General features: G+C 37.6%; 1 protein-coding gene across 2 annotated transcripts in view; it reads left to right on the plus strand.

Annotated features, from left to right (window-relative positions):
* Positions 1-12,423, plus strand: part of LOC134476529 (uncharacterized) — a 236,317-nt gene that overhangs the window by 151,077 nt on the left and 72,817 nt on the right. The gene's annotated exons all lie outside the window — the stretch shown is intronic.

A 12,423-nucleotide genomic window follows, 5' to 3' on the forward strand; every position in this document is an offset into this window, starting at 1 on the left:
CCACATGTGAAATATCAGGATGACTCGTAACTATTTTTTAAATCCCATGTTAAATGTGCAGATATCTAAGATCTGCTATATTAATAGATCATTTCCAGGACTAAATGTAATAATATTTTTTTCAAATCTTGACATCACAAATAATTCTCTACTTGACTAAAACCTTCTTGAGGTCTCATACTCTGCCTTTCTTATTTGTGTCCTCCCCCACCATCCCAGTGGGGTTGAGCCTGTGACTTTAAAAATGTTGACAACTTGGATTGCACTCTGGAACCTATTGAGAATCCTGATTCCTTTTTACCTTCTAGGGAAATTACAGTGGTTTGACCTCTTTGTCAGAATGTTTATACTTTTTTTTTAGAAAAAAATTCAAAAACAGCTGGCTGTATTTCCTATTTCCAATTCCTCTGCTCTATTTGTTTTGAATGACACACTAATTTGTGTCTTCCCTCTACCACTGAGTCTTGCCATGGGTCTTAATGATTGCCATGATTCCAGACCTGGAAGTTGGTCATTACTTGAAATTAAAAAGGAACGATCATTCCCTTTTTCAAGTACTTCACTTTGATTCTCTTTTAATCTTCTATTTTATTTCTTACCTTTTTTCAATTTTTCCCACTCATTCATTTTGCAATGTCTTGTGTTCCTATTTTTCCTGTGGTTTGCCACTTACACTTGTCTTTCACAGTTTCATCGTTTAAAAAGATATATGCATGCTGACAATTCCTAAATTTATGTCTACTACCCACATCTCTTTCCCTAAATCATTTTCATGTACCCTCTGCCCACTCCACACATGTCCCTTCAATATAAAGTTGGCATTTTAGGTTTAAAATGGACAACACAACAGGGTTTCTAAGCTCACCAAATCCATTTTTCTCACAATTTTCTTATCTTTATGTTTGGTAGCTTCATCCTGACAATTGCTTTCTCAAAAAAACTTGAAGATATTTTACAACTGGGTGTGGTGATTCATGCCAGTAATCCCAGGACTCAGGAGGTTTAAGTAGGAGAATCACTGTTAGTTTTAGATTAACCAAATAGTGAGTTCATGGCTGGTCTGACCAGTATAATAAAGACCTTGTCTCACAAAAATTTTTTAAAAAAAGAAAGAAAACAAAACTAGGAGTTATGCATTTCCTTTTTCTTATAATTGCACAATAATCTGCTTATATTTTAAAATTTCCACATAATCAGTTATACAATCAAAATGTATCTTCTATTTATTTCTCATAATCTTCTCTACCACTAATATTATCTAAAATAATTATAAAATAATATTCTTTCTCACCTGAGTTTTTATAATGATCCTCTAATTTCTTGTATGCTCTGCCTCTCAATTTGGCAAGTATGCAATTGTATAATATGATTTAATATTCAATTTGAACTCCAATTTTTGTTATAGACATGAATGAATGGGTGCCTTATTTCTAGATGTCTGCTGAGAAGTCACTCTACCCAGATTCAGCCTCAAGATGTAAGATAGCCTTGAGCTTCCTTCACCAATCAACCAACATACATGCACATGCACACGCACACACACACACACACACACACACACACACACACACACTTTCAGGGTGAGGTTGGGGAATCTCACTTTAACTTAGTGAGGTATCATTTGCCTGGAAAGTGTGAGGTCTTGAGTTCAATTCCTGGTATCCTAAAATAAGTAAGTAAGTGAATAAATAGATATTGTCATGTAATTCCTGGGAAAATAGTTGTAGTGAAGCAGAGGAAAGAGAGATCTAACCAAGAACAAAACCTAGGCTGAGTTAGCCAAGACAAACCAAGAGGAGCACTTTTTTTTCTGAAGACTAAGATTCTTGTATTATAGATGATGGAGTAAGAAATCTCAGTGAATAGAATCTGGTAAACTTCCTATTCATGTGAAAATCTGACCAAATATCTTTTCCCTGTTAATAGCCACAGTGAGTGCCAAATATTGTAATATAAATAATGTAATCCCTTTACCGATCCACCTTGCAGTCCAAAAAGTTATATTTATTGAAAGGGTTTTGGCCCACATGGGACACTGTAGCCAGAAAAGACCTCAGCTGGAACCAGGGAGCTCCTATCTCCTCCGCCCCTAGAGATTTACCTGTAACTCTATCCCCCCCCCCACCCTTCCGAATCTTCCCCTGTCACCAAACGTGTGCCAATGAAATAACTGTGCATCTCTAATGGCCCTAGGGCACTACCCTAAGCTTAGGCTACTTATATCCCCCCCACGCCACGTGTCCTGCAAGAGAGATCACTGGACTTCAGCAGCCAGGGGTGTCAGTCATCTCTCTCCGTGTTCTCAGAATAAAGGCCTCTTTTTGTTTTATACTTTTCATCTTTTGGAAATAATCCTATCATTTATAATTCTATGGAAACATTTGTGGAATCTCAGCCAGTTAATTTCAAGTTATCACTTCTAGTGCAATCCGTGGTGAGAATAAACACACTAAGACATACTTACAGTTACAGGCAGCCGAGTGACCTTGAGTCTGGTCCAGGTAAAGATATACAGAACAATGGCCTCACTCTGGTGTTTCACCCAGAGTTTAACTCATGAAGAAGGAAGTGGCTCGAGGATGAGTGACAGAGGATGAGTGGGAATTACATGATACTTACTATGAGCTAGGCTTGTGTAGGCAGCTAGAAAGCACCTCTGCAATATGCAGACAAATGGACATGCAGAAAAATCAATCTGCATAACTCAATTGGGGTAGCATTTAAATGTTTAGGAGGCTGTTGCTTTAATTTCTGATATGTAAACTTTGGTGCCCTGGCCTCTAATTTTGAGGTTCATACCTGCTTGACTTTCCTGGAGCTATGTGGCTCTGTCATCCTGCTGTGCTCAACTATTTTTAGGGAAACAAAGAGAGAGAAAACAGGAAACTGTGGGCTGGCTTCAAAGACTACACAAAGGTGCCTTGGCTAACCTTATATACATTACTTAGGGCCAATTATAGTGGGGGAAAAGTATCTTAGCCAACTCTACATGCAACAATACATTGAGACAAGGCCTGGTTTAATTAATGCAGAGGTAGTTGTTTTACATTCAAGGAGAGCCATCCAAATGTTTTTCTGTGACTTTTCATGACAAGAATGACTTCAAAAGCAGTGTCACTGAGAGATGTTTTCTTTCTATAAAGGTTCCAAATCAGCATTTATCTTATCTCATCTTGTTTTGTGTTTTCTCTGACCCAATCTATTATTTTCTGGCTCTGGTCTGAGACTTGAATGTTACTTCAACCCTGTTTTGTTTAACTACATGTTATGTAGACTTTATCTGCCTTTGGCTACTAGGAGCATCAAAATTTTCAGTTTTCAACAACTTTCCAGTTCTCTGAATGAAATAACTTTCCCACTTTCATTAATAGGAGAACAAACTTCTGACCACCCACTCATCAGATGTGGCATTTCATCCAAGACTCTTGTGTAGGGTAAACAGACCTGAGATTAAATCAAATGATATTTGGGTCCCATATGTGAAGAAAAATGTGAAGTATTAGCACTTGACTGCATCTCTGCTTGTAGTATACAAGTAATAATAATTACAGCTGTAACTGATGTCATCGGCTTTGTGTTGAGCAGTGTGCTGCATTTTTTTTCTTCACAGTAGATGAGGTAGCACTGTCTTTATTGCTTCTCTGTTTATGAAGGCATGGTGACTTGGCTAAAGTCATGGGAAAGCAAACTGTGAAACAGACATTCACAGATGCTTTCCTAATGCCAAAACCTATGATGTTAACAATTCTACAGAACTATCTCCCTTAGGATAGGGATTAGTAACTGCAAGGCAAGATGCGTAACTTTTTTCCCTTCTCTCTCCTGTACTTAACAACTCTCTTGTACTTGAGTTAATCTCATTATATTCGTTTCTGTCCTGGAAGAATAAAGTAACTGAGCAGTTTCAATGCAGGTATAATGCCCAGATTGAGATAATAAACTGGGCTCTTGAAAGATTTCCTAATGTTCCCTACTTGATGGAAGCTGAGGGAAGCTTAGTTTTAAATAGATCATTGTGTCATTAAACAGATCATTAGATGAGGATATTTTTCATCCCAGTAGATTGTGAAAAATGGAACCAGACACCTTTTGTAGGAAGAATCCATATTTGGGCAGCTTTCTTCTGAGTTGCCACCAGCTTCTGGTGGCTCCAAAAGTTCTTTGGTTGTGACTGCAGACTCTAATCTCTCTTGCTGCTTACTAAAAATACATTCAACTCAAATGCTAATGCTTAAATTTGATATTTAGTATATCAAGTTTACTGTTTTTTTTTTTTTTAAAGAAAAAATAAACTGTAATTCTACCTTTGGGCCTTTTTAGATGTATCATTAATTCCAAAGTCTACATAAATAACTTCTGAGAGCAAAAAAATACTTCACAAATCAGACTAACAAAAACAAGGAATTCCAAAGTCATCTGAAACTATAATTGATCATTCCTACACTCGGCAGTCCCTTGTATATGCCTAAACAAATTAAAATGATTACACCTGACACCAAGATGGCACCAATTTTCACTTTAAATTAAAGAGAAGGTGCAGTGATAGGTCTTTTTTCAGACCAGAAAAGAGGTCTCCAGAGACTCCTGGAATTCATTAATACATCGAGCTTTGAAGTTTTTCCTTTGGCAGAATTTCTATTTTGAGTCAAAATCAAGCTACGGTATGCTAAGATTTCTTCTCAGTTGGCACCATAAGTTAGAAAATACTGCTGGAAAAGCCATAAAGTCTCTGTGGGGTGGAGAAAATGCTTGTGATTCTAGATTATTGGTTGAACCCTTAACCCCAGTTTGTAATTCTTTTAGTGTTTTACAGTGAAGGCACCAGGGATAATAGCATGCTTAGTGCCATCTGTACTTTACTAGGATGGATGTTGTCATTAAAGAAAAACTATTATACTACTTTCCTTCTCTCTCCATGAATCTTGTCTTGCTTAGTTAAACCACACAAAGAGAAAGGAGGACACTCTGTGTTATATCTAAGGGCACCAATGTTGGAGATAGAGTGTGTTACTTTATGTTAAGGATTATTTCACCAGGTGTTTCACTGTGTATGGAACACTCTATGATATCTAAGCAAAGAGAAGAATGGGACTCTCAGGTTCCACTACTGTGTAAATTACATTCCAGGTCCATGCACAAAGCTTCCTACCCAGTATGTCCCCTCAGTCAACTAAAAGAGGTCTCAGAACAACATGTGCAAAACAAGACTCTTACCTGAGCCTTATAGAGAGTTGAATGGTGTCCTTCCCCAAAGTGATTTATGCCTGTATCCTTTATTTAGAAAAAGGACTTTGAGGATATAATTCAGTCAAGAATTTTGAGATGAAATTGTCCCGGATTATCTGAGTTGGTTCTAACTCCAATGACAATGTCCTCATAAGAGAAAAGAGAAGATACACAGAGAAGGAGAAGAGGGAGACAGAGATTAGAATCTGCAGTCATAACCAAAGGACATCTGTAGCCACCAGCAGTTGGAAGAGGCAGGGAAGGATGTTTGCCTGAAACCTTTTGCAGAAAATGTGTTCTTGCAAAGCTTTGATTGCAGACTTCTGCCCTCCAGAAGAGTAAGAAAATAAATTTCTACTGCTTTAAGTTAGCAAGTATGTTGTTATTTGTTACAGCGACCCTAGGAAACTAAAACACCCTTAGATCGATTTCAGCTCCGGTTCTCAGATGCCTGGTGTCATGCTTGACTCCTTTTCTTTTCCTGCATCTCTCATCTGATACATCAACACATTATATTCATGTTTGCAAAAAATCCCCAGAAGTCAGTGTTATTTCTATTGGTATAGCTTTTGTACAAGCTCCATCTTAACCAAGTGGGTCAGTTGGGGCAGTGTGGTCTAAAATCCTCTTAACTCATCTTATTTTGATCATGTCTTACTATACTCAATTTCGACAGAAAAGTCAGAGTGATCCTTTAGGAAAAAAATCATATTTTTACATTTGAATACTTCCAACCATTTGTTCCCCATTTTACTCAGAACAAAAAGTAACATTCTCACAATGATCTCTGAGGCTCCAGGTCAGCTCCCTCCTACCTCTAACACTCAGAGACTGGACAAAACTTGCAACTATTTCTTCCACAAGCACCATTCCCAATACTACTAAACCTCTCCATTACAATTTACATTCTGACAAATTAAATGATTTTCTTATTAAGTGCCTTGATTGTCTCTCCTTACTTGAATGTCAGTACCATCTGTTTTGTTTCTTTGTTTTTCTGTTTCCCAAGCTCCTAAAACAATACTCAGCACGTCTTTCCATTAAAGGCCAAGGAGTGACTATTTCATTTGATTATGTGGACTACAGAGTCTCCGTTGCCACTATTTAACTTTGGTATGGTAGTACTAAAACAGCTATTGATAGGGGACCATGTGCCCAATAAAATCATAATTGTAAAACAGGTGTTAGATACAATTTGTTCTGTGAGCTACAGTTTGCTAACTTTGTCTTAGAATAATGTCAAGCAATTAACATTTGTTGAATAAACAAGTAAGTGAAATACACATGAATGAGCAGGCTACCAGTCCTCCCAGACCTCCACTGATTTTAGCTACAAATTAATATAATACCTAGACAGATGTTATAAGCTATAAATGAGAAATATAGGAGAGAACTTCAGTCTGAACGTCACAAGTATGTAACACACAGTAGAACTTTCTCCTTCTGCCACATAAAGAGAATAGGAAAAGGTAGATCAAGTTAGTTAAAAGAAAGTTTTGTATTTGTGCAGTGTCTTAATGTTTGCCATTTTTGGATGTATTATTTTAAGTCATGATCACAAAATGCCTGTGATATAGTGAGAGACCACGATACATACAGTGATGTGATGTGATCTGGGAGAAGCAGGATGAAAATTCTAACCTGGGCTCCTGCTCTCTGTCTTCATGCTAATCCTGCTGCCATCCACTTAATCATTAAAGAGATTGTTTTTTTGGGGGGGACGGGGATAATGCTATTTTCCAGAATAACTTTCTTCAATCTTTTCCAGTATCAGTGCTTCCAACTTTGGCCCCAAACCTGGCTGTTACACAGAACAAACATTTAAAGGAATCTCTGTTCCCTGGTACCTGCAACACAGCCAGTTGTGTTTAGTTACTGAGAGGGTGCCGCAGTGGAATATATGTTTTAGTTTAGTTTTTTTCCCTCAGTGGAGATTCAGGGCAATGAGAAGTAGACGAGAACAGTTAGCAGAGGAGAGCACCTCATAAAATGCAGAAGGGCCACTAAGATGTAAGAGTGAAGATTTTGATTTATATACAGGCTCTTGCCCAGCATGATTTGGAAGAAATTACAGCTGTAAAGCTGTTACCCACATCCACTTTGCTGTGTAAAAAATTTGAATACCAAATGTCTCTGCCCCCAGCGTTAAGAATGTTCTTCCAGTTCATTATGGGGAGTTTTCAGGAGTTGGCTTGTCAATATGGGATGAGAAAAACTGTTACGATGCCTGATACTCTCTAAGCAGGAATACTGCAAGGGAGTGAACCACTGAGGTTCCAATATCTCTTACACATGATTTTTCTCTACAGGGAGAAAGGAAACATCACCTTGCCTCTTGGTTTCCTGTATACCTTTCTGGAAGACGCTAATCAAGAAAGCATGCATATTTCTCTTTTTTTGAGTATTAATCCTCTTCTCCTTTCTTTCTTCATTTCAACCAAAGGAAATGCTAGTTTCATTACTTTTTTTAACCACAGGAAAGAGGTCCTTCATAATTCATGGATCATTGGTCACTCCAGGCTCATTAATTTTCTGTGTCACATGTGTCCTGAGACCCATTAATCTCAGGATTATTGACAGGAGGATGCAAAAGCTCTTTAAGATATATTAAGATATAAAAATAATGCAATTTGAAGGGGCCTTTGTGTATTAACTTGAATTTAGTAAATGTAGTTAGGGTTGGGGAAGAAAAAGATGAAAGGATCACTCTGACTGAATGGCCATGTTAGCCAGGAGCAGTTTTGGTAATAAGATCATTTGAACGTGTTTTGGTAATGTGCAGGCACCAGGAATGTTTGAAGAGTGGCAGGAAAGAAAAGCATAATATTGAGAACAGCAGGGAAATAATTTTCTTCTGAATCTCAACTCCGCCAAAAAGACAGCTCAGGAAGAGAAAAATGAAGTGAAATTTTTGGTTGCTGAACAAAATAGGATCAAAGAAAAAGAAAGAATAATCAGAGGTAATGATGGTAATGTGTTTTCCAGTTCAGAGATAATTGACCTACACAGAAGATATAATTATAGTACATTAAGGAGACAGACAAAGGCAAAAACATGGTGTGATGACAAACATGATTCAAGATCCCATAATTACATTGTTTTTAAAGTCACAATATTTTGATATTAGCCTTTCAACCTAAAAAATATAAGGAAAACAGAAAACCAAGCTGATTCCCATTTCACTTGTCCAATTCATGTTGTCTTTTTTCTACCCATTTTTCCCCTTTTAGGTTTCTTTTAACAGCTGTTAGTACTTGAGTGGAATATGCTAGAAATAAGGAGGAAGGAAAGTAGAGCAAAGTGATGGTGTATTTAGATGAGAACAGTGAATTTGCAATGAGAATTCCCCCTACTGCCTTTTCATCTGGCTCTTAGATATTTTAGACTTGGACTGAAATTTTAGAAGCTCAAAGCTGAGATTTATTTCAGTAGTATATTTCCCACCCTGTGACTTATGAGGCACATAAGATGGCTTTAGTTTTTGTGTGGACAATGTTTCATATTGCATCAGCTATGGCTATGTTTTAATGACCATTGAAAATGTTATTCAGCCCTTAAATATGTGCTGTCATGGTTGTTACTTGCTTTGGATGAAGTCAAGTAAAAACAGTGAGCAAATTTAGGGGTGATACTATATAAAAAATTGTACCAATGGTGCATGACTTTGGAACAAAGCATGGCGGTGGCTCAGGAATTACTGACATTTTGTGAAGTACTATTCTGGTTCTTCCCTTTCCCTCATCTTCCAAATTGTCCTATTTCTTCTCTGTGCTAACATAATGAGAGACAGATGGGGTAGCAGTTCTGAAACACGAATGGAGTACCATGTACTCACCACTCTGGTATTATTTCTAGTGATCTATGACTTCCAAAGATCTGGACTTGCATTGCATTATGTATCAAGCACTGTCTGATGGCAAATTAGTTACTGATCTCAAGAGTGTTTAGAGAGAAAGATAGATATATCAGTGAAGTCTCATGAGTAGGGGTGCTCATGAGTTTTTTTTTTTGTATGCGTGCACTGGTGCGTGGTGTGGAGGCTGGTGACCAGATCAACTGTAGTCCTCAGATTATGATGATGTTTCAATGCAGAACCATCCAGTTTCAATCAAACTATTATCTGTCAAGAAAAACCTGTAGAGCTCATCCATGAAAAGAAATTCAGTATTTCCTAGCTCAATTCTTGTTACTCGACCTCTTTGGCCATACATTCTCTTTGATTCAGAGCTCCATTCATCTTGTTTGGAGGTACACTTCACCTCTAGTTTAGTTATTTAGAGGTTAATGCTTACTCACTAACTACGTTTCCCTCTCATCTCATGAAAATGTTTTTATTTGGACAAAAACTAGAAATGACATCCAAACCTCTCGCTCAGGGTGAAAGGAGACCTCTGAGTGCAAAGGGCTAGTTAAGTGGGTTGCAAAATCTACAGGAGCAAAAATCTTCATTTTGAAAAAAAAATAGGCATGGGAAATACAAGGAAACTGGATTACAAACCATTCTTACATGAAGTATCTAGCCAACTGGACATCAAAGATACCTTTAATATTTTTTTTCCAAATTAGACACTCTATCTTGATCGTACCTTTCTTTGTGACAACTGTTACTGCTTTGGAAGCATATTCTAGTGCTCTTTCTCTTTCCCAGCACCCTGCGGTGCCTTGGTGCTTGGCTTTCCAGGCTACCCTGTGCTGCTGCTTCTTTTGTGTGTGTTCTTAGTTCATAAAATTCCCTTTTAAATCATGTTTTTTTTTTCCTCACTCAATTCCTACATTTTTGTCACTAGGCTCTGAAAACTTAAAGTTGATATGGTTTTAAGAATACTCTCAGGGCTTTTCCCTGTTTTAGATAACAAGAAAAAAATACTCCCCTCCAACCTCCAGAAAAATTCAAGAAAAGATAAAATTGATTATGCTTTCACTTTCTGCTATGCAGAATGTGCATATTCTTTATCAGTTGTCCGAAAAACACATTCTGTCTAACCAAAGCCAACGTTATTTATTTGTATGTGGTGTTAGTTTCTCATTGTTGCTGGAATATATTATCATAAAATATTTATTATCTTAGCACCTCTGAAGGTCACATGCAGATTGAGTCCGCTGAAAAAATATCAAGACATTGACAACGCTGCATTTCTTCTCAAGGCCCTGATAGTGGTAGGGAGCGAAGTGGGAGGGGACATCAATTGTCTTCCCTTTCTGCCACGCCCATAGATCACTTGCCTTTGTCTTCCTCCTCCTCAAGGCCATCAGTTTAGTACTAGGTGAGTTAAATTAAGTTTCCTTTCCCTGTCTCTGATCTTCCTGACCCAGTCTTCTAAGGACCATCATGACTGTGTTGGACCTAGCTTGCTAGTCTTGAACTCCTTAATGTCAACATCACACCTTTAAAGAGGAACTAGTGGGAACAATAATTCTCTGAACCCAGACTTGTAGTGAGTGGAATGCTGTCCTGCAGGGCCCTCACCAGGTGCTGAGGTTGTATCCCAGCCTCTACCACCATAAGGTCATCCAAAATTGTGGCTTGAGAGTGCTTGCTGACACCTCTGGCGCTCCTGGTAAGGGTGGGATGGGAAAAGTGTACATATGCCTTTTCCCAAGGACGACTTCCTCCTTCTCCTCCTCCTCCTCCTCCTCTTCTTCTTCTTTAATCCTGCTTTTGATATTGATTTTAACTAGATCCTTATGTCATCAATAACTTAGCAAAACGAGGTCAATGACTTTGGTAATGCTACAGCCTGTTAAGCTGTCCAACATTCTGTAAGCGATCCCCTGATAAATTCTTTGATTCTGCAAGTTAGACTTCTCCAAGTTGTCCTTTGGACTGTCAGTTCCCTCTCAGTTCAGAGGCAGACGTTACTTTTATTTTCTCCTGCAAATTCAGGGAACACCCATTTTTCTGTATAATTGAACATGTTAGAATTTAAAGGTGAGAACATGGACATTTGGGGGCAGAGCATGGAAGGGCATTATTTAGCTACACCACCAAAAATTGATTTTCAATTCAAGCACTTTATAGAACTCCTATTGTAGAGATATTTAAAGTTAGGTAAATGAAAATGTCATGGCTATTTCTATTTCTATTCCATTACCCTATTTTTAATTCAATGTTTTTGCAAGTTATATAAATTGTTAGATATTTAGTAGTAGGTAGCATACTGACACTTTTCTTTTTTTGTAGTATGTGGTTCACTGCATACCTCACATTTTTCTGCAATTGTCAGGCAAACCTATATCCAGTTACCATTTATTAGCCATACTTGAAGTATCTAACTTGATCTTACTTTCTGAGCAGCTCCATCTTTATTCTCGGTTTGAAATTCAGACATGTTTTAAGGCTCCCTTTACCCTCCTATCCTTGTCTCAGAGGCTTTCCAGATTCAGACCTTTGAACACTTGCTATTTCTGCAGCTGCTGTGGCCAGTTATTTGGTTCATATTCACTACCAGGTTTCTTCTTTAACGCAATGCTTCCTTTAATTTTTACTTTTCTCTATGCCAAATGCAGTGTCAGGTTCCGCTTTTACATACTCTTGACTTAATGATTTTGTTTTTTCCATGTACTATAACACCATCAGACAAGAGGGTGCATTTAACTTAATAATAAATCTTTCTGTAACAACCTACAGAACTATGTCTTATTATCTACACTTACTGTGACTCAGAACAGAGAGACATCAAACAGAGCAGTACTATACCAAGAATTTCGGTTTGCAGCCAATACCCAGTATGCATGTTGATATTTTCCATACCTTCCTCTCCAGCCAGCATGGATTGTGATCTTTTTTAGTTTTAGTCTACAAATACTTCAGACTCCTTAACACAGTGCTCAGCATAACCATTATCAAGCAGGGAAAGATAATCTTCCAAGGACAACTTGTTTGCTTCATTGGAATGAAATAATAGGTGGAAACTCATTTTAGAATGACGTGGACATTTGTAAAAGAAAATAATTGATCACTTAATAATCATTTTTGCTCCTTTACTTCAGAGGGCATTATAGTAGCTTTAATAAGTATTATTTTTCAAGCAATGTATAACCCTAGAGAAATTGCAGAGCCTCAATATATTAGTCTGTTTAAGATCAGTAGAGAAAGGTTCAATATTAAACCTTCTAGGCTTGACAGTTCCATTTTAGAAATGCCCAATTTACCACACTTCATCCTCAAGCAATCTGCCGTAGGTAAAGATTGCATTC

Source organism: Cavia porcellus, unplaced genomic scaffold, assembly GCF_034190915.1.
Source record: "Cavia porcellus strain 051 isolate PalLab524CR breed Dunkin Hartley unplaced genomic scaffold, mCavPor4.1 scaffold_6, whole genome shotgun sequence".
Classification (NCBI taxonomy): Eukaryota; Metazoa; Chordata; class Mammalia; order Rodentia; family Caviidae; genus Cavia; species Cavia porcellus.